At 38.5% G+C, this 15,684-nt stretch overlaps 1 protein-coding gene and 1 non-coding gene across 6 annotated transcripts in view; both read left to right on the top strand.

The window, feature by feature from the left end:
• Window positions 1-15,684, top strand: part of UBN2 (ubinuclein 2) — a 95,010-nt gene that overhangs the window by 15,816 nt on the left and 63,510 nt on the right. The window lies entirely within an intron of this gene.
• On the top strand, window positions 6,708-6,762 carry LOC116878884. Its single transcript, XR_004384906.1, has one exon. It is a non-coding gene; the product is annotated as a U7 small nuclear RNA (small nuclear RNA).

The raw sequence follows: 15,684 nt of genomic DNA, 5'->3' as shown, positions 1-15,684 counted from the left end.
CTTGTAAATTATACTATTAGGTGACAGGGTGTGGACCTATTCTTGTTGATTTTGAGGGGGGTTCTCTGCACCTCCTGGATTTTCATGCTTGTTCCCTTTGCCATACTGGGGAAATTCTCTCCAATAATTCTCTCCAATATACCTTCTGCTCCCCTGTCTCTTTCTTCTTCTTCTGGAATCCCAATTATTCTAATGTTGATTCATCTTATGGTGTCACTTATCTCTCGAATTCTCCCCTCTTGGTCCAGTAGCTGTTTGTCCCTCTTTTGCTCAGCTTCTTTAGTCTCTGTCATTTGGTCTTCTGTATCGCTAATTCTTTCTTCTGCCTCATTTATCCTAGCAGTGAGAGCCTCCATTCTTGATTGCACCTCATTAATAGCTTTTTTGATTTCAACTTGATTAGATTTTAGTTCGTTTATTTCTCCAGAAAGGGCTTTTACCTCTCCTGAGAGGGTTTCTCTAATATCTTCCATGCCTTTTTCGAGCCTGGCTAGAACCTTGAGAATCGTCATTCTGAACTCTATATCTGACATATTACCAGTGTCTCTATTGATTAGGTCCCTAGCCTTCGGTACTGCCTCTTGTTCTTTTTTTTGTGGCGAGTTTTTCCGCCTTGTCATTTTGTCCAGATAAGAGTATATGAAGGAGCAAATAAAATACTGAAAGGGGGGGGGCGCCTGGGTGGCTCAGTGGGTTAAAGCCTCTGCCTTCAGCTCAGGTCATGATCCCAGGGTCCTGGGATCAAGCCCCGCATCGGGCTCTCTGCTTAGCAGCGGGGAGCCTACTTCCTCCTCTCTCTCTGCCTGCCTCTCTGCCTGCTTGTGATCTCTGTCTGTCAAATAAATAAATAAAATCTTAAAAAAAAAAAATACTGACAGGGTGGCAAAGACCCCAGGAAAATGCACTTTAACCAAATCAGAAGAGACCCCAAATCGTCGGAGGGAGAAAGGGGATAAAAAGAAGTTCAGGGAAAAAAAAAAATTAAAAAAAGAAAACAGATAAAGAAAAAATATAAAAAAGAAGAAAAAAATATATATATATATTAGATAAACTGGTTAAAAAAATGTTAAAAAAGAAAAGGGTAAAAGTTAAAAAAATTTTAAGCAGAAGAAATAAAAATTAAAAAAAATTTAAATTAACCGCAAGACTAAAGAATCATGGGGAGAAAGCCATGAGTTCCGTGCTTTGCCTTCTCCTCCACTGGAATTCTGCTGCTCTCCTTGGTAGGTGAACTTTGTCTTGGCTGGATTTCTTGTTGATCTTCTGGGGGAGGGGCCTGTTGTAGTGATTCTCAAGTGTCTTGCCCAAAGCGGAATTGCACCGCCCTTACCAGGGACCGGGCTGAGTAATCCGCTCGGGTTCGCTTTTGGGAGCTTTTGTCCCCTGAGCGCTTTCCGTAGAGTCCTGAGGACGGGAATGAAGATGGCGGCCTCCCAGTCTCCAGCCTGGAGGAGCCGAGAGCTTGGGGCTCCACTCCTCAGTGCGCCCTCAGAGAAAAGAGCGCAATCACTCCCATCTCCCTGGCCTCCGGCCGCGCTCCGAGCTCACCGAGCCTGCAACCGGTTCAAGGTAACCCCGAGCTGAGAGCTCACTCCTCGGCTCCGTCTCTGTAGCCGGCTTCCCCACTCTAATACCTGCGAGCTCTGCGACACTCAGACACCCCCAATCCTTCTGTGACCCTGCAGGAGCTAGGGCCACACTGGCCCCGTGTGGGCTTCACCCTGGTTTAGCCTCTGGAGCTACGTCCCTCAGTGGAGCAGACTGTTAAAGGTCCCGATTTTGTGCTCCATTGCTCCAGCATTTGCCGGGAGCTGGTCCCTCACCCCATGGTCTATCTTCCCGTCGCTTTGGATTCACTTTTCTGCTGGTCCTACCTTTGAGAAAGTGTTCGACTTTCTGTTTCTAGAATTGCTGTTCTTCTTCTCTTTGATCTCCCGTTGGATTTGTAGGTGTTTGCAATGGATTGATAAGCTATCTAGCTGATCTCCTGCTACCTGATGTAGTCTCAGCCTGCTACTTCTCCGCCATCTTGACTCCTCCCTGTGCCGTTGTCTTCTGTGAGCAGAGTGGTTGGTACAAGTGGGAGGGTATGCCATTTCCATTGGAGGAGAATGCATTTGCAGGAAGTTTCAGAGAACTGAGCAAGTTAAACTCCATTGGGGGTTTCCAGATAGGGGAAAGATATGGTGCACAGAGGGGAGCCTGAGTCTATAAGTGATGTTAGCAATGAATTGAGTGGTTTTTTGGAGGGCTCGGAGGCCATTTTATGGGCTTCTTGTGGTCTCGAGTACGTGTAGCCATTGCTTGTGCTGGAGAGGAGGTGTGTGAAGTTGAACAGCCTCCACTTGCCAGAGAAGGAAGGAGAACCGTGGAGCTTAGGACATGTCCTTTCTCTTGCAGTAGTTGCATGGGGGAGAAGGATTGAGACAGTCCTGGTACTTGAAATGCAGTAATAGAAATTATTAAAAATAGCACCCTGTATCGAACGTTTTTGTTTTTTTTTTTTCTCTCCCCTCTATCCTGTACTTTTTTTATTGCCTGTGTCTTGTTTCCTCTTATGTTACTGTTCAGGTAATGTGACAGTGCATGTTCACCATCAGTTGCTACATTTTTTCTTGGGAAAAGAGCAATGTAACTATTTGGTACTTAATTTTACCTAGAATATACTAAATTGGTTTTGGTACATAAATCTTATTACAGAACTAAGTCCAACTTTGGACACTTCTCCATAGGCTCCATATTTTTCTTGTTGGTTACTGTAGGAAGGAAGCAGGATACAGTTTATAGAAGCTTGTGTTCTTTTCCTCATTGGCAATTTTAGGACTCCCAAGTGTTTAGGCTAAATATCCTACTTTCCTGGATATCCTGAATTTCCAGCTCAGTTTTTAAGTGATTTCTAGGTTGTGTACCCTTTTTTCTGAGGCCGTATATACCAGAGCTCAAAAAAACTGTTCACACTTGTTCTCAGCCTCCTAGGCATAGGGTAACCTGTGGTGGATGGAAGATTTTTTTTTTACTGATTTTTCTCAGTGTTACCCCAGCCATCTTGAAACATCATGCTATTCTGGAATTGGATTTAAATTCAGTAATCTCAATGAAAGTGCTTAGCATCATATCTGGTGCCTAGCCGTGGCTCAGCTAAGACTATTTGAATCTGAATGACCTATGGTATAGGAAGGCATGTGTTCTGCCAAGCATTTATTAGCATTTCTGAAATCATATTATGACTTTAAAATTCACTTACTTTACCATATAGACTTTGAATACCACATTTAATGCTTAATTCTATGTGATTTTAAACTCTTAGAGCCCTAATAGCTTCATATTTATTTTAAAAGTGAGGGTTAAAGGTATATTTGATAGTATAAAGTAATTCTGGTATATTTGATAGTATAAAGTAATTCTGAGCAGTCTTCTAAATAAAACAATTCAAATGGAGTTAATACTGTTTTAAATCAGAAACAAAGTATATTTATAAAAGTTGATTTTCTTGTTGTACGGCTTTTAAAATTGGTTTTGTCCTGATATGTTTTAAAGAATGGCGATATCTTTTAATTTTATTTTATTTCCAGTATAATTAACAGACAGTGTTATGTTAGTTTCAGATGCACAAAAAGTGATTCGACAATTCTGTACTTTACTGGGTGCTCATTTTGATAAGTGTGCTCTTAATCTCCTTCACCTGTTTCACCCATCCTCCCTACACCCCCACCTCTGCTCTGGTAATTATTAGTTTGTTCTTTTATGGTTAAGAATCTCTTGGTTTGCCTCTTTTTTCCTTTGTTCATTTCTTTTGTTACTTAAATTCCACATATGAGTGAAATCATACAGTATTTGTCTTTCTCTAGCTGACTTTAGCATTATGTCCTCTAGATCCATCCATGTTGTCCCAAATGGCAAGATTTCATTCTTTTTTTATGGCTAAGTAATATTCCAGTGTGTGTGTGTGTGTGTGTGTGTGTACACATACACCACATCATCTTTATTCATTCATCTACTGATGGACACTTGGGTTTCTTCCATAATTTGTTCACTGTAAATAATATTGCAATAAGAAAATAGCAATATTTGGAATAACTGATAATTTCCAATGAGTGACTTCTTCAAAGTAAATACTACTCAATTCAGTGGAAAGGAAATATGCTTTTATACTTGAAATAATTCTGGGTCGTTTAAAAAGTGTCCTCAAATATGAGACTGGCACAAGTGGATGTGAGAAAACATTTACGCGCTCTTCCTGGGAGGTTTAAGAATTCTCTGGTTACTCATATTAGATGATCATCTACAGTTGGTGAGGGGTTAGTGCTTCCTTGGGAACTTCCTTGGCTGGTTTTCCTCTGTATGTTTTGGCCTTACATTAGGTCTGGTCCATAAAGATCAACATGGTAGGACTTTGAGTAAAACAGGTTGGATAAATACTTGTTAACACCACCACAAAGTAAATTCTACTTATGAAGCACAAGTACCAGTGTACTTAGCTTTTATAGGGCAACTACATTACTATATATAGTGTGATACTACACATTCAGCAAAAACATCATGACCTTTTCAAACAAACTGAGGTTGGGGGTTCTTAAATACAGCACAGGGAAAAATTCTTAAGTAATAGCTTTCTCTTTTGCAGTTACCACTTGTAATCGCTTGCCATGACATGCCCTTTCAGTTCCTTGCCCTCTTTGAGTTGAACAAACTCTCTTCAACTTCCTTAAATCCATTAGGAACAATAGAGAATCAGCAGTTTTAGAGTATTTGGAAGGAAGGCCCTATATCCTAAGAGGTGATTAAAGAAATCTGTTTATTCTTTATCTGTGCTGTTAAGTCAGCTCTTGGCTCTCTTTTCACTGACTTAAATTTGTCCTCTTTTCCATCCGTAGGTTAAGGAAATCAACAGAAGTGGAGGATAAGGTTGTGACTGGGCTGGGACAAATAAGGAATCTTGATCACCAGGAGATGTTTTCTTCTCAGTTACAGGATTGGAGTCTTAGCATTCAGTATCATGTTTCCCCTGTCTTCCATAGGTGATCAATGAACATTGCTTATTAGTTAGGTTTCTTATTACCTAGAGGCATCTGCTGGGGGAGGGGGTGTCCTGTACTAGGAACATCTTGTTTTTCTTTCTCTCCTTCTCTCTTTTCTTCCTTTCTAGATTTATTTATTTATTTTAAAGAGAGAGAGAGAGAGAGAGCAGTAGGTGGGGAGAAGGAAAGAATATTCAAGTGGACTCCAGTGAGCACGGGGCGATGGGGGCTCAGTCTAACAACCCATGAAATCATGACCTGAGCCAAAACCAAGAGTCGGATGTCCACCTGATTGAACCACTCAGGTGCCCCTTGTTTGTTTTCCAGCTTAGTGTTATAGTGCAATCAGGCAGCATTGGCTTGAAACACCGATTATCAGGTTAAACAGGTACTAATGAGTCAGTAAGTCATTTTCTTTTGAGTCATAGTAAACCAGTACCCTAGGGGAATAGATTTAAAGGGGGTTCTTTGTTTTAGGTGTAGCAAAACTCAAGGTTTTCTTTTTTAATTTGGAAAATAAGCTTTGTGTTTTTATCAGAGGCATTTATCATGTAAACTATGGAACATCAACAACTGCAATGGTCCAGGGAATTTATCAAATAAGACTGATTCTGCTGCAGGCAGTCTCCTTGCTAAGGCTGCTGGGAAAGAGACCAGTTCAAAACAGGCCTAGTGGGGAGGACACTATAATACGATCCTTTTCCAGTCTATCTTGAGTTCCTTTAGGTGAAATTTTAGTATTTGTGAATAGTCTTCAGGGTAACTCTCTAGCGTCTGGTTCTAGTTCATACCATTTGCATATCACTGGACTTGAGCATAATTGGGGAGCTAGAGGGTGGAGAATAGAAAAGAGGAGGTGTGGCAGAAAGAGCAAGCCAAGGGAGAAGTGTTTCCAAGAAAGCCAGGAGATGAAGAGAAGTAAATTGAGGCCAGAAAACTCTACTCTTCTGGCCTCTGTGATGAAGGAAGGGACTGTAATGTGCCTGACAGACAGTAAATGCTTTGGCAGAAAGCCATTGATAGGTAGAGGAAAGGCTATGTAACCCTGGCTCTTGGGGAGGAAATTAAGAACGAACTACTCAGGAATGAGTGTGTCAAGTACAGCTTGTCCAAACGTCTTTCCCCACCATTGGACTAGGAAGCAGAACCTAATTTGGAGTAGGGACTTGTAAATCCCCAACATGGGTCTAGGAAGCAGAACCTATTTGGGAGTGAAAACCCAGATGGTATTATTGAACATTTGGTGATCCAGACCTAAGAAAATAAAATCCTTGAATAGGTAATACATGTACTTAACAACAACTCAAAAGGTACAGAGGGAATATGATGTGAAGTAAATCTCCCTCCTGTTCCTGACTCCCAGCTAACCAGTTGTGTCCTCAGAGATAATAATCACTGTTGGAGTTTATTTTCTTAGAGATAGATTTATGTAAGGATTTACATATTTCAAAGATTTTGTTCACTGTAGAAGAATATATAAATACAGATAAATAGAAGAAAATAAAAATCACCTAATCATTTGTAATCCCACTGCCAGCCGTTAACCACTGTTAATGGTTGGATGTGTATCCTTTCAGGGTTTTTAAAAATGATTGTATGCTTACAGATGTGCTCTCTTGAATTTAAAAAAATTATTTTTAAACGTCCCAGTAATACATGGATACATTCCTGTTATTAAAAATGAATTCAAAGTGTTACAGCTCTTTTACAGTTTGTCCAGGAGGTTTCCAGTTCCTGAACCAAAGGGGAAAAAAATCCAAATAATACATATTAAGCCAACATCTTCCTTTACCACTGCCTCCAATTACATCCCCTTCCCTATTGGTAATAACCATGGTGATCTGCTTGTTAGAATTCATTGAGCATTTTGTATACATCTATAGGCATATATTGCTGTGTTGTGTTTCTCATAAATGAGATCCTTCTGTTTGAGAATTAAAAAAGCAAGATCTTATTATTTTAATATCATCTCCACAATTACCAGTTAAGTTGGACACTGTCAAATGCTTATTGAATATTATCTTTTCTGTGTCTAGGCTAACTGTACATAGCATTTGGTAATCTGCTTTTGTTGCCTTCTGTATTATTGAATATTCCGCTTCCACCTTATTTTTAAATGGCTATTAACATTGAATGCATGTGTCATAGTATATGTAATTTATACCTTCATTATTGTTATGATGCTATAATTGATAGGATGCTTGGTAAAGATCTTAGACCTGTAAGATCCTTTTTTGAAAGAATTATTATTGAGATTAATACTGTTACTATTAAGTGAAACTTTAGTCATTTTGTTTACTATCATTGATTCACATTTACTTAATTAGCGATTTTATTGCATATGCTAGATTATGGACTCATAACTGTTAATAACAGCTACACTTTCCAGTGGTAACTGCTGATCACCTTGACTAGACTTAAGTGTTCCTGAATCTCTCTAGTTATGCATTCAGTTATTTATACTTCTGCATATGTGTGATGGTGCCCATTCCGACAGAACCTGTTTGCATTTTAGTTTTCCCTAGGTAAGTCTTACAGGCAGCTAGCTATGCCTAGAAAAAAAATATGTTAGGAGAGCAGAAAAAGATCATTTTGATTTTAAGTAGAAAGCATCAAGGAGAAAAAGTTTAAAACTTACTAGCTAGGAAAGGTGGGAGAATTCAAAGAGGAGTAAGAAATTATTCACAGTAAGGGGAAGGCAGAGGAAAGATAAGCTTAAGTGTGTTTAGGAGAATGGACAGAGAGATTGAATGGATCAAAGTGTTCAAGTTGGAAAATTGTAAGAAAAAGTTGGAAAGGTAGTTTAAATCAGTATGTAGAAGGCATTTAATTAATGCCATATTAAGTGTTTTGGATTTATTTTCTAGTAGCTGAGATGCTTCTGAAACATTTTGAGCATTTTGAGGAACTGGTATTTTATGATTATATTATGCAGGATAAGTTAGGATAAATGAAGGAAGAGAGGCTGATTAAGGCATTCATTGCATTTAAGTGAAAAACAATGGCTGACATAGCAATGACAGATGGAAAGGAAAGGAAATTATAGATGTGAATGTTTACGTGAACAAAGGTTTGTGGGGAGAGAGTTGAAGTAGAATTCATTTTGAGGGGTTCTAAAAATCAGAACTATGGAAGATAATTTAAGTACATACAATTAATTCATTTTAATTGTATAGTTTTATGGATTTTGACAAATGACAGTCGTATAACCACTACTACAAACATGTAGTACGATTTCATCTTCCCGTAAAGTTCCCTTTTACTTCTCTACAAATAGTTCTCTCCCTCTAGCCCTGGTCCCTGGCAATCTTAGATCTCCTTCATTGTCTGTATAGGTTTTTTGTTTTCGTTTTGCCGTTTCCAGAGTTTTCTAAAAATGTGAATCTTAAAGTCTTTTGTGCCTGGCCCCTTACACTTAGCATGAATTCAGCCTTGTGTTGCATGTTACCAGCAGTTCCTTCCCTTGTATTGCTGCGTAGTAATCCTTTTAAATGGATGTGGCACAGTTTATCCGTTCACTGGATGATGGGTATTGGGTTGTTTCTAGTTCTTGGGTGCTATGAATAAAGGTGCTCCGAATATAAGCATACAGGTCTTGTGTGAACATATGTTGTCATTTTTCTTGACTAAATAATAAGAGTGGAATTGTTAGGTCATATGGGAAGTGTATGTTTAAGTTTTAAGAAACTGCCAAACTGTTTTCCAGAATGGCTATTTCCATTATGCACCAGCCATGTAGGAGAGCTTATTAGCTCCACATCCTTGTTAACATTTGGTATCATCAGTCTTTTTAAATTTTAGCTAATAGTGGAGTTGTAAGGCAGAAAAATAGGATGAATAAAGTGGGAATGTCAAGTGGGAGAAGCTAATTGGGAGGTGACTGATAGTGGGGACACCAGTTTCAGTTTTTGGTATTGAGTTCAGGTGTCTCCAAGTGGGAGAATGACCCCAGGGATGCTATAATTTCTCTTATAGAACTTAAAAAAAAAAAAAAAGATTTATTTAGAGAGAACAAGTGCAAGTGGGGGTGAGGAACAGAGGGAGAATCTCAAGCAGACTCCCCGTTGACTGCAGAGCCCCCTGCTTGATGCTTGATCGATCCCACCACCCTGAGATGATGACTTGAGTCAAAATCAAGAGTCCGACACTCAACCGACTGAACCACCCAAGCACCCTTCTTTTGTAGAACTTTTAGTAGAATGACACTTTGAAGTCAGATAGTCATGAGCTTGAAGATTGGCTCAGTTACTTTCCCTATGGTCTTGGGTTATTTGCCCTTTCCAAGCTTTAGCTTTTCCCATTTGCCAAATATGAAATAATAGGTAGTTACACTTAGAATAGGTGCTAATGCGGGGCGCTTAGGTGGCTCAGTTGGTTAAGCATTTGCCTTCAGCTCAGATCATGATCACAGAGTCCTGGGATCAAGCCCCAGGTTGGGCTCCTGGCTCAGCAGGGAGCCTCCTTCTCCCTCTCCCCGCATTCTTTCTTGCCCTCTCTCTCTCTCTCTCTCTCTCTCTCAAATAAATAAATAAATCTTTAAAAAAAAGGTGCTAATGCAAAGTTAGCACTCGGTGAGTAGTAGCTGGCGGCATCATCATCATCATCATCATCATCATCACTGGTACTTAAATATACTTTTAACCCCCCAGTAACTTAGGACTTCTCTTGCAAATCTCTTGAATCTTTTCCCTGCCTTACTGATTTCCTTCCTGTCTGTGTTCATTCCCCACCACAACAGCGGGAGTGATTTTGTCAAGCGCAGATCTTGTCAGGTTACTTTGCTGTTCTAATCCATTCAGTGGCTTCCGCAAGTGATTACTTCCGTTCATCTTTATCTGGGCATCAGCATCTCAGGAAAGCCTTGGTTAAGTCCTCTGTTAAAAAGATCTAGTACTAGCTATATTTTCCTTTCTACTATTTATCATTACTGTAATTATTTGTTTAATCTTTCTCCTGTCTGTAATACTATAAAATCCATGAAGAATGGCACTTGGTAGGCACTTAGTTAATTTGTTGAGTAGGTTGTCTTGTTTTAAGTTTCTTCAGGATGGGAATTTCATACTTAAATTTCAATTCTTTTTTCTATTGATATACTATATTTTATTTTTATTTTTCAAATTTGAATTCTCATTAGTTAACATATAGAGTAATATTGATTTCAGTAGTAGAATGTAGTAATTCATCATTTACATACAACACCCAGTGCTCATCACCAGTTCCCTCCTTAATGCCCATCACCCTTTAGCCCGCCTCCTACCCACCTCCCTCCATCAACCTGCAGTTTGTTCCCCTTCGTTAAGAGTCTTACAGTTTACTTCCTTACATCTTTTTATCTTAAATTTAAATACTTTCTGATATTTAATATAATACTCTTTTTCTTTTAATTTTAGTTATTTAAGTAATCTCTCTACCCAGCGTGATGCTCGAACTCGTGGTCCAAGATCAAGAGCCACATACTCTTCTGGCTAAGCCAGCCAAGCACCCCAACATACGACTTTCTGTAGCATTAGTTCTTAACAAATATCCTTGGATCTAAGTAGTGGTTCAAAATAAGCTTACATAGAATTAATCAGGTCAAATAAGGTAAAAGGTTTTAAAAATTATTTTAGTATATTTCCATTATGACATTAGTACTTCATAGGAAGTTTGGAAAATAAAGAAGCAAAAGAAGAACATGTGAGAGTATGGCAGAATTCTTGGCAGATCCTTTCAGATTGCTTTCCAGAAGAGTTTCTGGTATAATGTTACTAGCAGTACTTGAGCAGCCCTGTTTCTTCTCCATTTTACCAGAATTTAAAAAGTTTGTGATTTGTTAGATGATATAAGTATCTTTAATTCCACATTTATTTGATCTATTAATTACTCTCCACTGAGTTGTAATGTTGCCTTTCTCATGTTAAATTCTTCCATACTAGGGTAAGTTTCTGAACATTGTTGTGCATCTATGTTTATCCTTATATTCTTGGTATAATGATTTTAACTCCCATAACTTATTTTTAATTTAATTTTTAAATTTTAATTCCAGTATAGTTAACTATATAGTGTTATATTAGTTTCAGGTATACAATATAATAATTCAATAATTCTGTATACTGTTCAGTGCTCATCAAAATAAGTATACTCTTAACCCCCTTCACCTATTTCACACCCCTCCCAACTCTCCTCTGGTAACCATCTGTTTGTTCTCTATAGTTAAAAGTCTATTTTTTGGTTTGTCTCTCTTTTTTTCCCCCCTTTGTTCATTTCTGTTGTTTCTTAAGTTCACATACATGTGAAATCATATGGTTTTTGTCTTTCTCTGACTTATTTCACTTAACATTTTGCTCTCTAGATCCATCCATGTTGTTACAAATGGCAAGATTTCATGCTTTTTTATGGGAGAATAATATCCCTCTGTGTGTGTGTGTGTGTGTGTGTGTGTGTACACGTACGTATATACTACATCTTTATCCATTCATCTACTGATGGACCCTTGGGCTGCTTCCATAATTTGGCTATTATAAATAATGCTGCAGCAAACATAGGGGTGCATATATCTTTTTGAATTACAGTTTTCATGTTCTTCAGATAAATACCCAGTAGTGGAATTACTGCATCAAATGGTAATCCTATTATTAATATTTTGAGGATCCTCCCTACTGTTTTCCAGAGCGGCTGTACCAGTTTGGATTCCTACCAGCAGCGCACAAGGGTTCATTTTTCTCCACACCCTTGCCGACACTTGTTGTTTCTTGTGTTTTTTATTTTAGCCATTCTGACAGGTGTGAGTTATACCTCATTGTGGTTTTGATTTGCATTTCTCTGAAGATACATGATGTTGAGCATCTTTTCACATGTCTGTTGGCCATCCCTATGTCTTCATTGGAGAAATGTCTGTTCATGTCTTACGCCCATTTTTAAATTGGATTATTTGTTTTTTTGGTGTCAGGTATATGAGTTCTTCATACATTTTGGATAGTAACCCCTTACTGGGTATGGCATTTGCAAATATCTTCTCCCACTCAGTAGGTTGTCTTTTGGTTTTGTTGGTTGTTTTCTTGGCCGTGCAGAAGCTTTCCATTTGGTTGTAATCCCGATAGTTTGTTTTTGCTTTTGTTTTTCTTGCCACATCTAGAAAAATGCTGCAGTGGCTGATGTCAGAGAGATTATTACCTGTGCTCTCGTCTAAGATGTTTATGGTTTCAGATCTCAACACTAAGGTCTTTAATCAAACATTTTGAGTGTTTGTGTGTGGTATAAGAAATTGGTCCAGTTTCATTCTTTTGCATATTGCTGTCGAGTTTCCCAGCACTGTTTGTTGAAGAGACTGTTTCCCACTGTATATTCTTGCCTCCTTTGTTGAAGATTGACCTTATAACAATGGGGTTTTTTCCTGAACTTTCTATCATGTTCCATTGATCTATGTGTCTGTTTTTGTGCCAGTACCATACTGTCTTGATCACTACAGCTTTGTAACATAACTTGAGATCTGGGACTGTGATACCACCAGCTTTGTTTTTCTTTTTCAAGTTTTTCAAGTTTTTTCTTTTTCAAGTTTGCTTTGGGGTCTTTTGGGCTTCCGTACAAATTTTAGAATTATTTGTTCTAGCTCTGTGAAAAATGCTGTTGGTGTTTTGATAGGGTTTACATTAAATCTGTAGATTGTTTTGGGTAGTATCGACCTTCTAACAGTATTTGTTCTTCCAGTCCATTGTTTATCTTTCCATTTGTGTCATCTTCAATTTCTTTCATCAGTGTTTCATAGTTTTCAGAGTACAGGTCTTTCACTTTCTTGGTTAAGTTTATTCTCTGGTATTTTATTATTATTGGTGCAATTGTAAATGAGACTGTTCTCTTAATTTCTCTTCATGCTGCTTCATTTTTAGTGTATAGAAATGCAATGAATTGGGGTGCCTGGGTGGCTTACTTGGTTTAGTGTCCAACTCTTGGTTTCAGCTTCAGTTGATTTCATGGGGCATGAAATCAAGCCACCTGTCAGACTCTTTGCTCAGTGGGGAGTCTGCTTGAAGATTCTCTCCCTCTGCCCCTCCCCCCAGTTGTGCCCTCTTTCTCACTCACTCTCTATCACAAATAAATAAATAAATCTTTTTTTTACAAAGAAACAAAAAAAAGGAAATGCAATAGATTTCTTTAAATTGATTTTATTTCCTGAGATCTGACTGAATTTGTTTATCAGTTCTAATAGTTTTTTGGTAGTCTTCAGGGTTTTCTTTTTCTTTTCTTTTTTTTTTTTAAGATTTTATTTATTTATTTGACAGAGAGAGGGATCACAAGTAGGCAGAGAGGCAGGCGGAAAGAGAGGGAGAAGCATGCTCCCCGCTGAGCAGAGAGCCTGATGCGGGGCTTGACCCCAGGACCCTGAGATCATGACCCCAGCCGAAGGCAGAGGCTTAACCCACTGAGCCACCCAGGCACCCCTTCTTCAGAGTTCCCTATAGTTAGTATCATGTCATCTACAATAGTGAAAGTTTTACATCTTCCTTACCAGTTTGGATGCCTTTTATTCCTTTTTCTTGTCTTAACTGCTATGGCTAGGACTTCCAGTACTATGTTGAATAAAAATGGTGAGTGTGAATTTCCTTGTCTTGTTTCTGATTATGGGGGAAAAGCTCTCAGTTCTTCCTGTTGAGGATGATGTTAGCTGTGGGTTTATCACATATGGCTTTTTTCATGTTGCTAACTCCCATAACTTTAAATATATTTACTGTGTGGCAGAGCTAGTATTCTTCATTTGTTTTTGTATTTTTTCATGTGCTAAGATATTTTTGTATTAGTTTTTATGCATCTTTGGGTTTTTATATTCTTTTTAGAGCTCACTCTCTGGTTTTTAGGTGAAACAGTCCCTCATGTACTTAATTGCTTATATGTGACTTTTCTCAACAGAATAACTCCTATCCTAGAAATACCTCTTCTGTCCCCTGACTTCTGATTTGGGGTTTTGTTGGAAGGTTTTTTGTTTTGTTTTTTTGACTTCTGATTCAAACGGTAGTTCTATAACCTAGTTGTAAGGGTTCCAGTTTGCAGACCTGGCAAATGGGAAAAATAAGAATAATTTATTATGTGTGTTGCGTATAGGCACACACATACTGTGTATATGTGTGTATATGTATATATGTTACATATGTGTCTGTATGTTTAAGGTTGCCAACTAGTATTTCTTAAGAAGGATTATTGTTGTGAGCTTATGTCTTTAATGACCCTACTTAGCAAAATGAAACAAGGGTTGTCACCTTGTGTCGGTCTTCAGAATTGTTTTTGAAATGTACCTGACTTGTAACATAAAAAATATGGGAACCCACTACTTTATCTCACACCATAATGACTTTCTTGGTGGTAATGATGTAGTGTTGCTTTGTCCCCCAGAAAGAATACAATGAAGTCATAGCTTATGGGGGTTAGGTTTTTTAACATCTGTATATAACACAAATGTAACATGTAGTCTGAAATACTTTTACAAATTATTGAGAAAGGGATGGTACCATGTTGGCGACATCTCTCAGCAGGTCCAGCATAACCATTTTTTCCATCAAACACTGGAGCAGATTATTTCTTTTCATGGAAAGAAGATAGAGCAGTTCTTTTTCTTTCTTTCTTTTTTTTTTTTTTTTTAAGATTTATTTATTTGAAAGAGAGATAGAGAGCACAAGTAGGCAGAGCGGCAGGCAGAGAGAGGGAGGAGAAAAAGGCTCTCTTCTGAGCAGGGAGCCTGATGTGGGGCTTGATCCCAGGACCCCCGGATCATGACCCGAGCTGAAGGCAGCCGCTTAACCAACTGAGCCATCCATGCGCCCAGAGCAGTTTTTAATTTAAGGGCTGTGTTGCACACAACTTACCCATCTTTCACCATTAGAAGAGAGACACACGGAGAGTTGAAACTGAGTAAGAGATTCACATCTTTCATCCCATGCTTTCTGGTGGACTCACTCTGGTTCCGTGGTGACATGTTGATAGGCAGAATCCTTACAGCTTACTACTGTTTTCTCTCTTTCTGAGCATCTTCTTCCCCATGGCCCACTCCTGTGCTTTAAAAAAAAAAAAAAAAAGTCAGGTCAAGGGGTGTTAGGGAGATGCTTAGAAAGTATAGTTAAATTCAAGTGAGTATATTTGAATATCTACATTAAGTCTTAAAGATTGAACTAAACACTTGTTTTAGTAGTGCCACAATAATAGTCCTGCTCACTTACACTACTTATAACAAGCTTATATATAACTTTTAGCCTACGTGTAACATTTATACCTAAGATAGAATGAGTTCTTTGTAAATATTGTAAAGACTTCTTAAACTGTGACGTGAATAGGGGCGCCTGGGTGGCTCGGTCGGTTAAGTGTCTGCCTTCAGCTCAAGTCGTGATCCCAGGGTCCTGGGATCAAGTCCTGTGTGGGGCTCCCTACTCAGTGGGGAATCTGCTTCTCCCTCTCCCTTTGCTGCTCACCCTGCTTGTGCTTTCCTGCTTGCAATCTCTCAAATAAAATCTTTTAAAAACATAGGACATGAATAATGGAATGTACCCTAACAGGTTCTTTTTGTTTTGTTGTTGTTTTACTTTATTTTATATATTTATTTATTTAAAGGTTTGCTTATTTATTTGAGAGAGAGAGAAAGAGAGAAAGAAAGAGTAGGGGTGACAAGCGCAGAGGGAGAGAATCGTCAGACTCCCCTCCGACC

Source organism: Lontra canadensis, unplaced genomic scaffold (assembly GCF_010015895.1).
Source record: "Lontra canadensis isolate GAN:19392208 unplaced genomic scaffold, GSC_riverotter_1.0 scaffold2, whole genome shotgun sequence".
NCBI lineage: Eukaryota > Metazoa > Chordata > Mammalia > Carnivora > Mustelidae > Lontra > Lontra canadensis.
Note: the sequence above shows the minus strand (reverse complement) of the source record. Positions and strands in the feature narration are given on the sequence as shown.